We start from the raw sequence: 16,560 nt of genomic DNA on the forward strand, positions 1-16,560 counted from the left end.
TCCACACTTACGACGCATATTAACAGAGATTAAACGCTCAAAAATAGAATTAAAACACTTAACACACTTTAAACTACACGAATTTACGTTAATTACGAGCCGAAGAAATTAGATCTACCTGCAAGCAATTCTGATGTATGTTATGACGTAAAAAGTTAATTATTTCCGCTTAAAATAATAACTCAGCACTCACTTACCTATTAGTTAACTTATTCACAGTGAAGTGTGATTTTTAATGGCCAGTTATAACGAGAATTGATTGATATTAGACGTGTTGTGTTTTGGTGTAAAAATTTAAAAGCAAAACCTCAGATCATGAAATCCTCAATTTCCCGGATGAAGGAGCTATAATAGAACAAATTTGCATATAAAATATCCTTCACACAATTACACTACCGTATGAAAACTATTTTAAACCGGTATCACAAACGCAGTTTTCGGCGGGCACCAACCATTGCTGCTAAGTTGCATACACGATCCAGGCCCAGGAGGCGAATTATTCAAGCATCAGTTATGTATTGCATCCCCATGACGTTTTCTAGTTTTAAATCTTATGAGTATCTTCATAGCTGTTAAAAATTCAGAATCGCAACGTTGCAGGATTATCTGTAGGGGAAGCAAACCTGGCACGTTCTGAATACTTGTCTCAACGCCGGTGGGAATTAATTTAGCTAGATCAAATTACCCACAGAAATTTGGGTAACATGGAAAATTTAATCCAAAGTTAACAGATTTCGTCTTTTTAAATGTTCACAAATTATCTGCAGTATTATGCGACGTGTTGGCATGATTACTTTTAATTACATTTGAAAAATCAATAAAAGATCTTCTATGTAACTAATGTTGTTTCTTCCAACTTCAGATTTTCACTTATATTAGCGCTCAACGTATATCTATGTTGTAGTTTCCTGTAAGAAAATGGAAATTCTGTTTGAAATAAACACCAACTGAAATAATGGAACACAGAAACAAGTCTAAAGATTCGAAGAAGTCACTACTTCTCTAGTAAACCAGGTTATTACTGTCGAACAAAAGTTTAAACAGAATACGAAGTTTGTTGCTAGATTAAACATCTGCTACTGCGGATTCTGATTTGAATTTAGCGCCACTGTGACTTGCTGATAACAAATTTCCATTTTTTTAAAAATTTGCTACAAAAGTTATCGTTATCATTAAGTAAATAGGCAACCACTACTCTCGTACAACATTTGGTTTTCTTGGACTGGAGCAATATTACTCTTAGGGGTTAACAAGAAGACCGTCAAACTACTAAGGAGTATAGCAAGAGGCAACTGAGACTGAAAATGTTGCTGTTTTCTTATGAACGGTATTCGTGCTTTTATTCTTTCAGGTATTATGTTGCCTATGACTGTGTGAGTCTGAAAATATAATCGTGTTCTTTAGAAGTGCCTCAGATTCGTGTGATTTGAATTTAAAATGGTCAACATTACTATGCGGTTGAGTTGAATAATTCTCTAACAAATAATATACATTGTAAGAAAAGGAGACACTAAGTAACATACAATCGGCACCAAAAAAATCAAACACACGTGCACGCACGCGGATCACTTTTTTCTTTGTCCACAACCAAATTTATTTTATCTAAAATAATGGTCTATAAATTTCGAGACAATTCCGTTATCTTACCAGAAAGTAAAACATATTGCATGCAGTGCCACTCAGGAATTTCAAAATGGTTCAAATGGCTCAGAGCACTATGGGACTTAACATCTGAGGTCATCAGTCCCCTAGAACTCAGAACTACTTAAACCTAACTAACCTAAGGACATCACACAGATCCATGCCCGAGGCAGCATTCGAACCTGCGACCGTAGCAGTCGCGAGGTTCCGGACCTGAAGCGCCTAGAACCGCTCGGCCACTGCGGCCGGCTTCAGGAATTTCACCCTGACATAAACACTGGCCTTACACAACCGCCCTCCACAACGCTATCTCCAACAGATGGAGAAATTACAGTGTCTTAGAAATCCAGGAAATTATTAGGTTGCGGGCAAACAATTACGTTGCCTGGAAACTATTACGTTGCTTCCCTTACAGGACTACTAAAATTTCGCTATTTTCGAGCGTTTTAATGGTTACACCTTGTTAAAAACGGAGACTACGACATGATAACTGATTTTTTCGAAAACGTAAGCGTATCCTCTCAACCCTTTCGAATATGCTGTAGCTGACCGAAACTGGTGGCCCGCAGGGCCTGCCGTCTCCCTTGGTCAGACTACGCACTTGCAATGTTGATCTCGCCGTTGAGCGCTGGTGAAGTTGCGCCCCACGTGGCTTACTTTAAGGATTCCTAAGTATGGCTTATACACCGATGAGCCAAAACATTATGAGCACCTGTTTAATAGCCGTCCTTAGAACGAAATTCATCACTGATTCCGCGTGTCAGGGATCCGACAGTTTGTTGGTAGGCTTGTAGAGGTACTGTACGTCGTATCACATGACTTCGCACAGATCATGTAACTTGCGTAAATAGCGGGCCACTGATTTGCGTACGTGGTGATTTCTCCCGACAGCGACCCAAATGGCTGCTCCAGGATTTGCATCAGGCGAATTTGATCGCCCGGGCATCAACGTAAGTTCACTATAACGCTCCTCAAACCACTGTAGCACTGTTCTGACTCCGATCCGAACAGGTGTACTGCTGAAAGATGACATCCCTGTCGGGGAAGACATCAAGCATAAGCGATGCAGGTGGTTCACAGCTGCCAGCGTGTCCTCGATTACATGCAAGCGCAGGAGAATGTCCTCCATAGCATAATACTGCTCCTACCAATCTGCGTCCGTGGCAGCAGCACGTTTCGAGCCACCGTTCACCTCTATGAAGGCATTTGGGGAGACGACCATAGACCTAGTGGACCAGAAATTTCATTCACCGGAAGACCATACAAGTTTCCACTGATCGTCTCCCGAATCCCGATGGGCCCGTGCCCAATAAAATCGTAACTGACGATGTGTTTGGGTCAACATGTGAACACGTGGGGGTGGTCTGCTGTGGAGCTCCATGTTCAGGAATGTACGATGGACTGTGTGCTCCGAAATACTTGCACGTGCACCTGCGTTGTGCTCTTTCGGCAGAGCTGCCACAGATCACCATCTATCCCACTATACAGAGCAGACAAACCTCTAAACCCCATGTTCTGTGAACAGTCTTGGACGTTCAATCATTTAGCGCTTAGTGGTAGTTTCACTGTCCTTCTACGTTTTCCCGTAGATGCTCACGACAGCAGCTCGTGAACATTCGAATAACTGCGCCGTTTTCGAGGTACTCCTTCATAGGCGCTGCGTAATAACAATCTCCCCTTTGTCAAAGTCGCTTATCTGAGTGGATTTCCCCATATGCAGCCCAAATCTTCGCTAGGGTGATCCCAAGTCCGTGTCTTCTCCGCTTACAGATTTTGTTATCGCGTAACATACCAGCAACGCCACCTGGCGGATTCCAACGTCGCAGTGGGCCGCGCTTATAATGTTTTACCTAATCAGCATAAAGTTGCTTCAAGTACTGTAGGAAAACTATACGCAATCCAAACAAAGAAAGCTAACAGAAATTTGAACCTGCCGTACACTTATCCATACACAGTGTAGCAAGACCGCTCCTTCACTTCCGCAAACTGTGTCTCGTGAATATTATTCAACTCATTTACATCTACTCGTACATCATGGGCAGCATGTAGGTCGACATCAACAGGATTGTTCCTCAAATCTAATATTGAATGCCAGTCTACATCTATATACTCCACAAGCCGACAAGCCGCCTATAGTTCTTGGCGGAGTATACATTGTGTAACTGTCACTTCCCCTTTTCTGTTCCACTTGCGAAGGTGCGCGAAGGGAAAAACTGCTGCCGGTAACCCTCCGTGTGACATCGAATCTCTCGAACTTCATCTCCGCTGTCTTTTCACGAGAGGTACACAGGAGGAAGCGAGGTATTGATTGATTCTGCTTGGAACTGACGCTGTCGGAATTTTGGCAATAAATCACATCGTGACGCAGAACGCCTCTCCTGCAGTGTCTGTCACTGGGCTTGGCTGAACACTACCGAGACACTTTCTCTTTTACTAAACGAACCTGCGAGGAAACACGCAGCCCCTCCTAGGATTTTCTATATTTCATCTATAAATCCTATCTGGTAGGGTGTTCCCTTTAAAGAGCCCGCTGAACGAGGATTTTATAAGCTTCCTCCTTCGCGGGTGGATTACACTTCCTGAACATTCTTGCAGTGAATCTGAGTCCAGTAGCTGCCTTTCCTATGATTAGTTTTATGTGTTCCCTGCACTTTAAATCAATCCGTAGGCGTCCTTCCATATATTTAATGGACATGGGTGCTTCCGTGAATTGTTCATCAATCGTGTGATAAAAGAGTACCGTGTTTTTTCGCCTGTTTTTGGGCAATGCGTTGTAATTTTTGTTTTATTTTGACTGTTAAATGCCGATACCTCTACATATCGCCGATAGTCAGCATATCTTCCTGCACTTCGGTACAGTTCTATAACTTTGAGTCTTGAATCCGAATCATCTGCGAACGGTCCCCCTGAGTTTCTGAAGCTATCCATTAGCTAATTTTCATATACTTGATCAGGTATGGTCCTGTAACGCAGGAGTGTGCCCCAAGCAGTTTCGGGGACCCAGTGTTTGTTTCTGTGACAGTCAATTTTTCTAAGTGTCTCTCTCCACATTACCCCCACCCCAGAAAAAATTGCTTTCTAGCACACATTTAACGATCCATCCATTCCTAGCATTTTAATAATACCAATAAAATATGTAAAGTGTTGTAATACAATTATTCTACGTAGTGGTTTCAGGAAGTAAGTTACACATGTCGTTCCACGCTAAGACCATTGCAAAACAAGAAATCCACTGCCAGAAAAGTGTGCATGTTCCTGATTTTCCAGCAGACAGAGTTTTGCTGCGGTACGAAAACAGATGCATCGCAGTATGGGAGTTATGTGGCTGGGCAACTGCAAACGTACTCACAAGTCGAAAAAAGCAGGATGTACGATTCTTGTGGACAAAACGTCTAAACTGCACACAGATTCTCCGTCAAATTCTCGCGGTGTGTGGACCAAACGCAATGTCGTGTTGAGCCTTAGTGAAATAGAGGCAACAGTTTGGCTAAGTGGGCACAGACGTATATCAAGCAAATCGGGAAGTCCAGGTCTTGACACGCGATTTCTATCTCTTTGGCAAGCTGAAGAAATACATCTGTGGAGGGGGAGATTTTCTAAAAGTGAGGACGTTGACGTATCGATTCTCAAATGGCTCCATGATCATGGAGTGTATTTGTGTAGCCGAAGAACGGAACGACTGCAGAATCGCGGTTTGGGGGAGGGGAGCGGAAAGGTCTTGGTGCTCGGTTCCTATCTGAGATAGGAACATGAGGTAAAAAGTTCTCGGTTTAGCCAGAGGCCATTTGTATAGCCATTTGAACATCTATCTTTGCTGTGTTGCAGTATGTTAAGAATGGTTTGAACGACGAACCGCAGCTGGCGCCCAGGCAAATTTTGAGAATCGATTAATTCCTTTTGCAAAATATTTTAGTTGGGCTGAAATTAATGTTCAGCTAATGACACCAGTTTTACGTCCACTGTTAGATCTTACGTGTAAAAAGAGTCACTCTGGTTCGAATTTTACGAGCAAAATCCGCCATCCTTAAGTAACTCCGTACTGGAGCGAGACTGACTGTTCAAATTTGGTCCACCGCTGTACAGGACCTTGGGCTAAGACAAGTTTCGAAGGTCTGATTTTTTTTATTTATTTTGGATTTTACGTACAAAAAGACATGTTTACATGTTTGAATCGCGCCCCTTCTGTACTTTAAACTTTTACGAATAGGTTCAAATTTCTCTCGAAGATGAATGAATGGATAAATTCAAAACGAAATTATGTATCCAATAATCTTTATCCGTTGTCGAGATATGTGGTTTAGATTCGAGCTAAATGGGGCACGTAAAATTCAGTCTTCCATGAACTGAATGCGCGGAAACAGTTTAAAATGAATCAAATAAATAAGAAATGCATTCGGAGACTTGTGCGAATCGGTTCAAATTTTGTAAGAAGATAGCCAAATACATTTAGGTAATGGTCATGCTATTGCTTTGTGAAAGTTTTATCCGTTGCCACGATCTAAGCAATATGGTTTTAAAAACAATAGAAAAAAACTAAATAGGATCAGTAGCAGCCCGAGTGAACAACAATCTACATCGGTCGGTAAACCATGGCAGTCTAGTGTTTATTAAATGTGTGGTAGAGTAAAAGTTGGGATCCGGAATGAAAAATGCTTCCTTCACACCACACAGAAGGCGAGTACGTCCTGAGCAGAATTAGGACTATAGAAGAAGGGAACCAGTTTCCGACTTACTTGCAGCTTCAAAGACTTTTAAATCAAAACATCTTCATATATTCGCGGTTTTTTACTAGTTAACCATGCTTCGGCAGAGCAGAGAGGTCTGTCAGCTGCAAGGGTCGGCATGCCTGCATCTTAGAATATATAGCTAAAATCCCTGATCTAGAAGATGCGCCAGCAATAGTAAACGATGTGTAACATCAAAACATGGTTCAAATGGCTCTGAGCGCTATGGGACTTAACATCTGAGGTCAGCAGTTCCCTAGACTTAGAACTACTTAAACCTAACTAACCTAAGGACATCACACACCTCCATGCCCGAGGCAAGATTCGAACCTGCGACTGCAGCAGCAGCTCGGTTCCGTACTGAAACACCTAGAATCGCCGCTCGGTCACAGTGGCTGACATGTAACATCATATGACTGGAAAGCATACATGTAATTGTAAAAAAAAAAGAAACTTTTTGTGGGGGAGGTAAGATTTCTGGGTGTGAATTAATTTGATTTAAATGTCTGTAATGCTACCAGGTAAGTCGGAAAGATATTTTTCTTTTACATCTCTAACTCTACACAGCACATATTAGCCTTTTTGTGCTACCATAAGAGAATTTTTCATTCCAGTTATGTATAACATACGCTTTTAAGTCCTTTCGTAATTTGTCTAGATCATTGTTTAGTTAATTTTATTTTGCATTTTTGGAGGAAAGTAAAGAGCCCCTTGACACCCCCCTCCCTTTCCCCCTTCCCCTCCCACCCTCTCCCCTCCCCCCCCCCCCCCTTGATTTGTGCTTGACCCTATTGTTACAATTACGTCTGAACTTTTCTCTCTGTCAAAAACGACATGATTTTACTTTCGCCAGAAACTCTTAAATACATCATAAAGCTGAGCTGATATTCAGTATGCTCGTATTTTGTTCATTAAGTGACAATGCGGAATGGTATCGAAGTCAAGGAACACAGCATCATCGTGGGTGCCGGTGAATGAGCTCAATGGTGTGTCTTATATCTCTGACGTAAAGGGACACCGCCTCCGCCTCCACGACTCTCCGCCCTTTTCTTGCGAGAGCAGCGGCACGTGTGTGGTCGAGGCGCGTGGTGGCCCTCGGCCCGCGGCGCCTGGCGCCTGCCGGCCGGTGGCTGGTGGCTGACCCGGCGCCTCGCCGCCCTGTATCGACCTGCCCCCAGGGGCGAGCCGCCCCCGCCGCCACACGACCCGAGCCGGCAGCGGGTCGAGGGTCCAGGCGTCTGGACGCACGTTCGCCTCACCTCACCTCGCCTCGCCTCGCCTCGCCTCACCTCACCTCCTGCGCTCCTTAGCACCGGCTGTCTTAAACCGACGGCACACGCGACGAGCGACCTAGCGTTTACGGGCGCGCGGACAAGGAATCCACACCAAGAGGCACAGCGCCGTAAGGACGAGCTGGCTAACGCGATTTTGCACTCTCAGCGCTCTCCACCTGCAGTTGTCGGCTTTGTCTCGCAAACCATACAGGTTGTTCACGAAAATGGATGAGCGTAGAATTCCTACGTTAGCTCTATTAAAACGCACATTTCCTTTCTCGACCATATGCTTGTCATATGATTCTGTCTGTGGTATACAGGGTGGTCCATTGATAGTGACCGGGCCAAATATCTCAAGAAATAAGCATAAAACGAAATAACTACAATGAACGAAACTTGCCTACCTTGAAGGGGAAAACCAGATGGCGCTATGGTTGTCCCGCTAGATGGCGCTGCCATAGGTCAAATGGATGTCAACTGCGTTTTTTTTTTTTTTTTTTTTTTTAAATAGGAACTGTTGTGTCTAGACAAGACAGCCTAGACACAATGAGAGGAAGCCGAAAGGCACGCGCTAAGTTAAAGCAGGATTGCGGGAGGTCTGAAACAGGATACGTAATGAATGCTATAAAGAAAAGTACGTAGCTTCTGGAATACTTAACTTTAATCCATCCTTTTGGTACATCTAACGATTGTGGCGATACAAGTGAGACTCTTTAGATACATGCAATGTTACTAATGGTGCCTTGCTAGGTCGTAGCCATTGGCTTAGCTGAAGGCTATTCTAACTATTGGCTCGGCTAATGAGCGATGCTTCGTCCGTGTAGTCGCTAGCAAAGTCGTCCGTACAACTGGGGCGAGTGCTAGTCCGTATCTCGAGACCTGCCTTGTGGTGGCGCTAGGTCTGCGATCCCTGACAGTGGCGACACGCGGGTCCGACATGTACTAATGGACCGCGGCCGATTTAAAGCTACCACCTAGCAAGTGTGGTGTCTGGCGGTGACACCACAGGAACCCCCATTTTTGATTACTTATTCGTGTAGGTACGTAAAGAAATATGAATGTTTTAGTTGGACCACTTTATTCGCTTTGTGACAGATGGCGCTGTAATAGTCACAAACGTATTAAGTACGGGGTATCACGTAACATTCCGCTAGTGCGGACGGCATTTGCTTCGTGTTAAAATGTACCGTTTACCAATTGCGGAAAAGGTCGATATCGTGTTCATGTATGGCTATTGTGATCAAAGTGCCCAACGGGCGTGTGCTATGTATGCTGATCGGTATGCTGGACGACATCATTCAGGTGTCCGGACCGCTCGCCGGATAGTTACGTTATTTAAGGAAACAGGAACTATTCAGCCACATATGAAACGTCAACCACGACCAGCAACAAATGATGATGCCCAAGTAGGTGTTTTAGCTGCTGTCGCGGCTAATCCGCACATCAGTAGCAGACAAACAGCGCGAGAATCGGGAATCTGAAAAACGTCGATGTTGAGAATGCTACATCAACATCGATTGCACCCATACCATATTTCTGTGCACCAGGAATTGCATGGCGACGACTTTGAACGTTTTGTACAGTTCTGACACTGGGCACAAGAGAAATTACGGAACGATGCCAAATTTTTTGCACGCGTTCTATTTAGCGACGAAGCGTCATAATATGCACTATTGGGCAACGGAAAATCCACGATGGCCGCGACAAGTGGAACATCAGCGACCTTGGCGGGTTAATATATGGTGCGGCATTATGGGAGGAAGGATAATCGTCCCCCAATTTATCGATGGCAATCGAAGTGGTGCAATGTATGCTGATTTCCTACGTAATGTTCTACCGATGTTACTGCAAGATGTTTCACTGCATGACAGAATGGCGATGTCCAGGATACCGAGCAGCATACATAGCACATGCCCGTTGGGCATTTTGATCACAATAGCCATACATCAATACCATATGGACCTTTTCCGCAATTGGTAACCGTCCACTTTAACCCGGGTACTGTATCACGAAGCAAATATCGCCTGCACTGGCGGAATGTTACGTGATACCACGTACTTATACGTTTGTGACTATTAGAGCGCCATCTATCACAAAGCGAAAAAAGTGGTCCAACTAAAACATTCATATTTCTTTACGTACTACACGAATAAGTAATCAGGAATGGGGGTTCCTATTATTGAAACAAGCAGTTGATATCCGTTTGACCTAAGGCAGCGCCATCTAGCGGACCAACCATAGCGCCATCTGGTTTCCCCCTTTCAAGCTAGACAAGTTTCGTTCTTTGTAGTTTTTTCGTTTGACGCTTATTCCGTGAGATATTTTGACCGGTCAGGATCAATGGACCACCCTGTATATAAATAAAAACTTCAGTATCCGTGAACGTGTAATCAGAGAAAAATGAAAAATTTCACCGAATCGTGCAAACGCACTCCTTACAGGAAGCGCACATATATTTACGTAACGTAAAACATCACGGAAATCATTTCTGTTAATTTCATAGGAAACTCCCACGGCCTTTAACAAAACACGAAGATGGAAAATAGAGTTTGGCTACAGGCAGGACACGAACCCTCTTCCACTCCACCCCCCGTTTCACATCGTGTCGCCTCAACCAACTACGCTACACTGAAACTCAACCTCCAGCGGCTGCGTGTTTTATGTTACAGTCTTCTAAAGGCTTTAATTGCGGAAATGTTATTGAAATTTAACTGTAACACATCCTAAAAAGAACGACACGTGTTCCGGAATCTTCAGTGGGTCGTTGCCTCAAAACGGTTTACCCTCACAACACGGGAATTACGATGCGAAAATAACTAAATACGAACATTCTTTGACGTTTCCCGTCACTTTAACGAATGAAATCGTACCAATAACGATTCGTTCTCGAGATATTCAGTGTACTCTTGCGTAGAAACAGTATATATTTATAGAGTGTAACATATAACATAGAAGCCAAACCACTGAATAAGGGCTTCCACGGAACACGACAAATACAGCACGTTATCTTGCTTTCTTCTTGTCTCGTATGGAGCGTTATTGCTTCCCATTGGTTCTACTTTACGTGGCACGTAGCCGAAATAGCGTAGAAATTTTGATTCATGGGCGAAATGGCTCCTCCACGAGAAATAGCACAAAACTCGTAGAGCGCCACGGCAGCGGTACCCAACTTGTCTCATGTGCCGACGGTTTCAGGGCGAACATACCACCAGGATCTTCGTGCCACGTCAGTCTTGCCCAGATTTTTACCACATGTATCATCATCGTAAATTTCATTTACTTTATGTCTATGGCCACAAACATTTTGCCAATAGATTACCGGTTTCGGCCTATAATGACCATCTTAGGATCTGTTTTATCATCATCCTGTCCCTAAGCCTCCATATCTCAAACGGTTCGATTCTTTTCTTTACCAGTTTCTCTGCGATGCATAGTTCACTTCCATGCAGTAGTGTGCTCCAGACGTGTACTCTTAGAAATTGCACCCTCATATTGAAACATCCCCTTAGAAAAGTTATGAATTACTGTGCTGGTAAACCTCTTACGTTATTTCATAATCAAACAGCTGAACAAAACTCAACGTTTTCTCTTTACTTATTCTGATCACCACTAAACTGACACACAATATTTTTAGCGCAACGCAATCTGACATTCAATAATATTCTTTTCAGAAGAATCGTCGTGACTAACAATAACCAATACCTTTCAAGAATCGCTTACGTCACAAAAATCTTCATTACTAGAATTACTGCAATACAGCGAGCGCCAGTACTGCCAGCTAAATAAAAGATTCTAACTATATATATATATATATATATATATATATATATATATATATAAAGCCATCTTTACAAATTCCTTTTCCTGGTGGCATATAGTGACCTCTCAAAACTCTGGCATTTCTCTCTCCACATCAACCACTATTGGCGGCTCACCTCCAACTGCGCAACGCTACGTGCTGTCCACATCCAGCTGCCCAACACTACAATAGCAATATTCCAACAATGCAAATCAGACACAGACTGCACACAGCACAGTCAGTGATTTTCATTCAGATCGCTACGTGGCGTTACCAACATACATAAACCTAAACAGCCTACTTAAAATATTAAGGCCTATGCTTCGAAGTGATAGACTTCTTTTCGTTAGGAACACTCTCTTTGTCTGTACTAATCTCTACCTTATTGAAATGATCCTATACGTTAAAGATCGTCTAGTAATTAGTAATGTACAGGTTGGACAAAAATCTGGAATCACCAACAACACAATACATTATCATACTTAATTCGGTGTAGGAAAACAGCTTTCAGTCGTCTCGGAATGAATAGGCCTACATATGGGCCCTTCATGATTTTCACGCAAAATAGAGGCAAGGTCAGGTATCGATGGTGGAGGTGGATCGAGAACACGCAGCATCCCGTCCAAAGTAAACAATCAAGAGTCAAATCTTGTCTCTGATGGCCGGCGGAGTTGCGACAGTTCATCCTCGTGTTCACGAAACTAACCCTTGACGGTGCTAGCTGTGTGCAAAATGGCCTCATTGTCTTGGAACCCAGCGCTACCCTCTGAAAACAATGCAACATGGGTCGATCTGATCAGCCGGAATGGTCGCATACTGCTTGCAGAGTAACCCTGCTGCCCATGCACACCACTATATTGTCGTGTCTCGAAGGACACGTAGTTATTGTAACTGGTGTCTTACCTCAGTATACTGCTTAGTGTATCGAAATAGCGTGGGCTGCCTGTAGACTTCCAGCTACTGCTGGCGTGATAACTGTAAGTGGTTCGGAGTACGAAACTCGGTGACGATGATTAAGGAATCAGGGCATAATTCTCTAGAAGCCACTCTTATTTATAGCTTCGGGAAGTTCCTGTGGCACTAACTCTTAATGGCCCTTTGGCAGCTCTAAGAAGATATCTCGGCAGCAATGGCTGGCACCGAGGATAGTCGAAAATAACGACATGGAAACAGTGTCTACTGGTGGCTGTCCTTCCTCTACCTCTGATACCGGCGAGCCCCCCTTTATAGGGCTCGTCTGCCTGCTTCCCATACTTCATATTTTCCGAGGCACTGGTCACGTACACAGTGCTCTCCCATTATTGTTGGTTATGTCTTGCAGCTCTGTCCTGTTGCCGGCTTTGGCCTTGGCTTACTCACGTAGTAAAGAGCGTGCCCGCCCCTGTTTGTCGCCAGGCGCCGCGAGGCCGTCTTGCGTTGCTGTCTCGTTCAAACACTGTGGCAATGTTTCCGGGATCCCTTGGGTGGCCACAGTGGAACAATTCATAACTTTTTCATTAAAGTATATCGCCCGGGAAATGCGGTTTGCAACAATATGGCTGCCCACATCATACACTACTGGCCATTAAAATTGCTACACCAAGAAGAAATGCAGATGATAAACGGGTATTCATTGGACAAATATATTATACTAGAACTGGCACTAGATTACATTTTCACGCAATTTGGGTGCATGATCCTGAAAAATCAGTATCCTGAACAACCACCTCTGGCCGTAGTAAAGGCCTTGATACGCCTGGGCATTGACTCAAACAGAGCTTGGATGGTGTGTACAGGTACAGCTGCCCATGCAGCTTCAACACGATACCACAGTTTCTTCAAGAGTAGTGACTGGCGTATTGTGACGAACCAGTTGCTCGGCTGCCATAGACCAGACGTTTTCAGATGGTGAGAGATCTGGAGAATGTGCTGGCCAGGGCAGCAGTCAAACATTTTCTGTATCCAGAAAGGCCCATTCAGGACCTGCAACATGCGGTCGTGCATTATCCTGCTGAAATGTAGGGTTTCGCAGGGATCGAATGAAGGGTAGAGCTACGGGTCGTAACACATCTGAAATGTAGCGTCCACTGTTCAAAGTGCCGCCAATGCGAACAAGAGGTGACAGAGACGTGAAACCAATGGTACCCCATACCATCACGCCGGGTGGTACGCTAATATGGCGAAGACGAATACATGCTTCCAATGTACGTTCACTGCGATGTCGCGAAACACGGATGCGACCATCATGATGCTGTAAACAGAACCTGGATTCATCCGAAAAAAAACCGAGCGAGTTGGCGCAGTGGTTAGCACACTGGACTCGCATTCGGGAGGACGACGGCTCAATCCCGTCTCCGGCCATCCTGATTTAGGTTTTCCGTGATTTCCCTAAATCGTTTCAGGCGAATGCCGAGATGGTTCCTTTGAAAGGGCACGGCCGATTTCCTTCCCAATCCTTTCCTAACCCGAGCTTGCGCTCCGTCTCTAATGACCTCGTTGTCGACGGGACGTTAAACACTAACCACCACCACCACCATCCGAAGAAATGACGTTTTGCCATTCGTGCACCCAGGTTCATCGTTGAGTACACCATCACAGGCGCCCCTGTTTGTGATACAGCGTCAAGGGTAATTGCAGCTATGGTCTCCGAGCTGATAGTCCATGCTGCTGCAAATGTCGTCGAACTGTTCGTGCAGACGGTTGTTGTCTCGCAAACGTCCCCATCTGTTGACTCAGGGATCGACACGTGGCTGCACGATCCGTTACATCCATGCGGATAAGATGCATGTCATATCGACTGCTAGTGATACGAGGCCGTTGGGATCCAGCACGGCGTTCCGTATTATCATCCTGAATCCACCGATTCCATATTCTGCTAACAGTCATTGGATCTCGAAAAGCGAGCAGCAATGTCGCGATACGATACACCGCAATCGCGATAGGCTACAATCTGACCTTTATCAAAGTGGGAAACGTTATGGTACGCATTTCTCCTCCTTACACGAGGCATCACAACTACGTTTCACCAGGCAACGCCGGTCAACTGCTGTTTGGGTATGAGAAATCGGTTGGAAACTTTCCACATGTCAACACGTTGTAGGTGTGCCACCGGCGCCAACCTGGTGTGACTGCTCTGAATAGCTAATCATTTGCATATCACAGCATCTTCTTCCTGTCGGTTAAATTTCACGACTGTAGCACGTCATCCTCGTTGTGTAGGAATTTTAATGGCCTGTAGTGTATTTATTCCATCGCCATGGTGCACTCTGGGGACGTAAACTCGCCAAGAAGTTGGAAAAGAATGGCAGAAGACTAATCGGACCAAGAGATATTCTTCCATTGCGCCATAGTCCAGGTGTTATGCCTTCGCCACTACATTTTCCTGTTACAGGCGTTCGCATGAGCAATAAGTGTGTAACGCTACGCTCGGGCGCACGATACTCTTTAAAGCCTGTACTATGGTAAGTTGACGGGCTTCACCTAAAGAGAAAGGATTTTTGTATAGATGTTGACCGCGTGTACCTGAATGGAGGCAAATCAGACTTACACCCACTCAGTAATAACACTGATACGTCAAGCAATTCCGGAGTGCAACCACACGTTAGGACGGACAAGAAACAACACAGCAGATGCTACCTATTTGTTAATAATACGGTCGCCAGCCTAATTAGGCATTAACTAAGTTTCTTCTCTGTACAAGTTGATGTACGTTCATGCCAAACAACACGTAATTATACTGCATAATATGGTAAATTTTAGAACCAGAAAATCTACCGAACTAATAATTTCACTTTCTGTACTAATATGAACAAGCCATAAATACACAACAATACACTATAATGTTTACTACAAACTTCGTACTGTCTATTGATCTGATTAAAATCGGGCATAGGTTACCCTAGAAATAGCACTTTCGGAACACACATACAATGTCAATTTTGAAAAAGGTAAAACACTGATAAATTTTGGTTTTATATTGACTCTAACTTTGCTGGTCAAATCAGTTCAGTACACTTCAGAATTCAAATGAATAGAAAAGAAAAAGGGGGGTGGGGACCCTGAAACTGTTATGATCACTGTATTGAAAATTTTGATTATTGAAATCATTAAGCACTCAAGATTTCCAATATATGAGTTACTACTCTTTTTGTCTTATTTCCTGCTCATTTAACTACCATTATTACTGCCTCAAAATAATTAAACTTCATTACTAATTCAATTTCAAAACTATCTTCCAACCTTGTCAGGCCTTTGTTATTTACCTATATATTCATTAACAACAAAGTTCTTTAAACATCATTCTAACATAGATAGGTCTGAAGGTAATTATTATTAACATAAACTTTAAATCTTCATTTCGGGACACTCGGATTGCACAACATGTGGAAAGGACCCTGTCTATGTTAGTTGTGAGGATAATTAACTGATAGGACAGTCCTGGTAAAATTTAAGTTGTTATTGAACAGTATAGAACAAAAGTAACACTGGTCCACACGAATACAGTACTAAAAATTTCAACCTGTTCGTATCGATGCGGCGGTCGGCAGGCGTCGAGATGGCGAGGCACAGAGCACACATACAATCACAGCAATGGCTCTTGATGTATCGGCACTTTGCCTCTTCTTAGCGTCGCAATACTTTTCCGTTTAGTGCCTATGGAATGTTGCCATGCTGTATAGGCGTCGGAAACGGCACATCCGAGGCTCAACGAAGTCACGTTTTCCAGGAGAGCCTCCTCGATCCAGAACGTGTTTCTCAGACCGATGCCCAACTCCGACTACTACTGCTGAGCCCGTTATGCCGTACAGCGCCCGTGTGCATTTTCCCGCGCTCGCCTGCCATCCATCTTTTACCGCTCCCCTACAGACAGGGTATTCACCCGAGGTTTTGCATTCTACATATCCTAATACATTGCCTACGTATGGACCAGACACACAATTACAACTTTAACATCTTACAACAGTCTCGACATTTGTTACACTTCAATTCTATTACAATATTGCTTGAAATTTGACATAACCATTAATATTCACATCGAAAATTGTTTACAGTTTCTTTAACATAATGGCATGAAACAAAAAAGAAATGAAATCAGAACATCGATTACACTAATTTAACGAAAATCAGAAGAAAAAATTATTAT

Source organism: Schistocerca serialis, chromosome 5 (assembly GCF_023864345.2).
Source record: "Schistocerca serialis cubense isolate TAMUIC-IGC-003099 chromosome 5, iqSchSeri2.2, whole genome shotgun sequence".
Lineage (NCBI taxonomy): Eukaryota > Metazoa > Arthropoda > Insecta > Orthoptera > Acrididae > Schistocerca > Schistocerca serialis.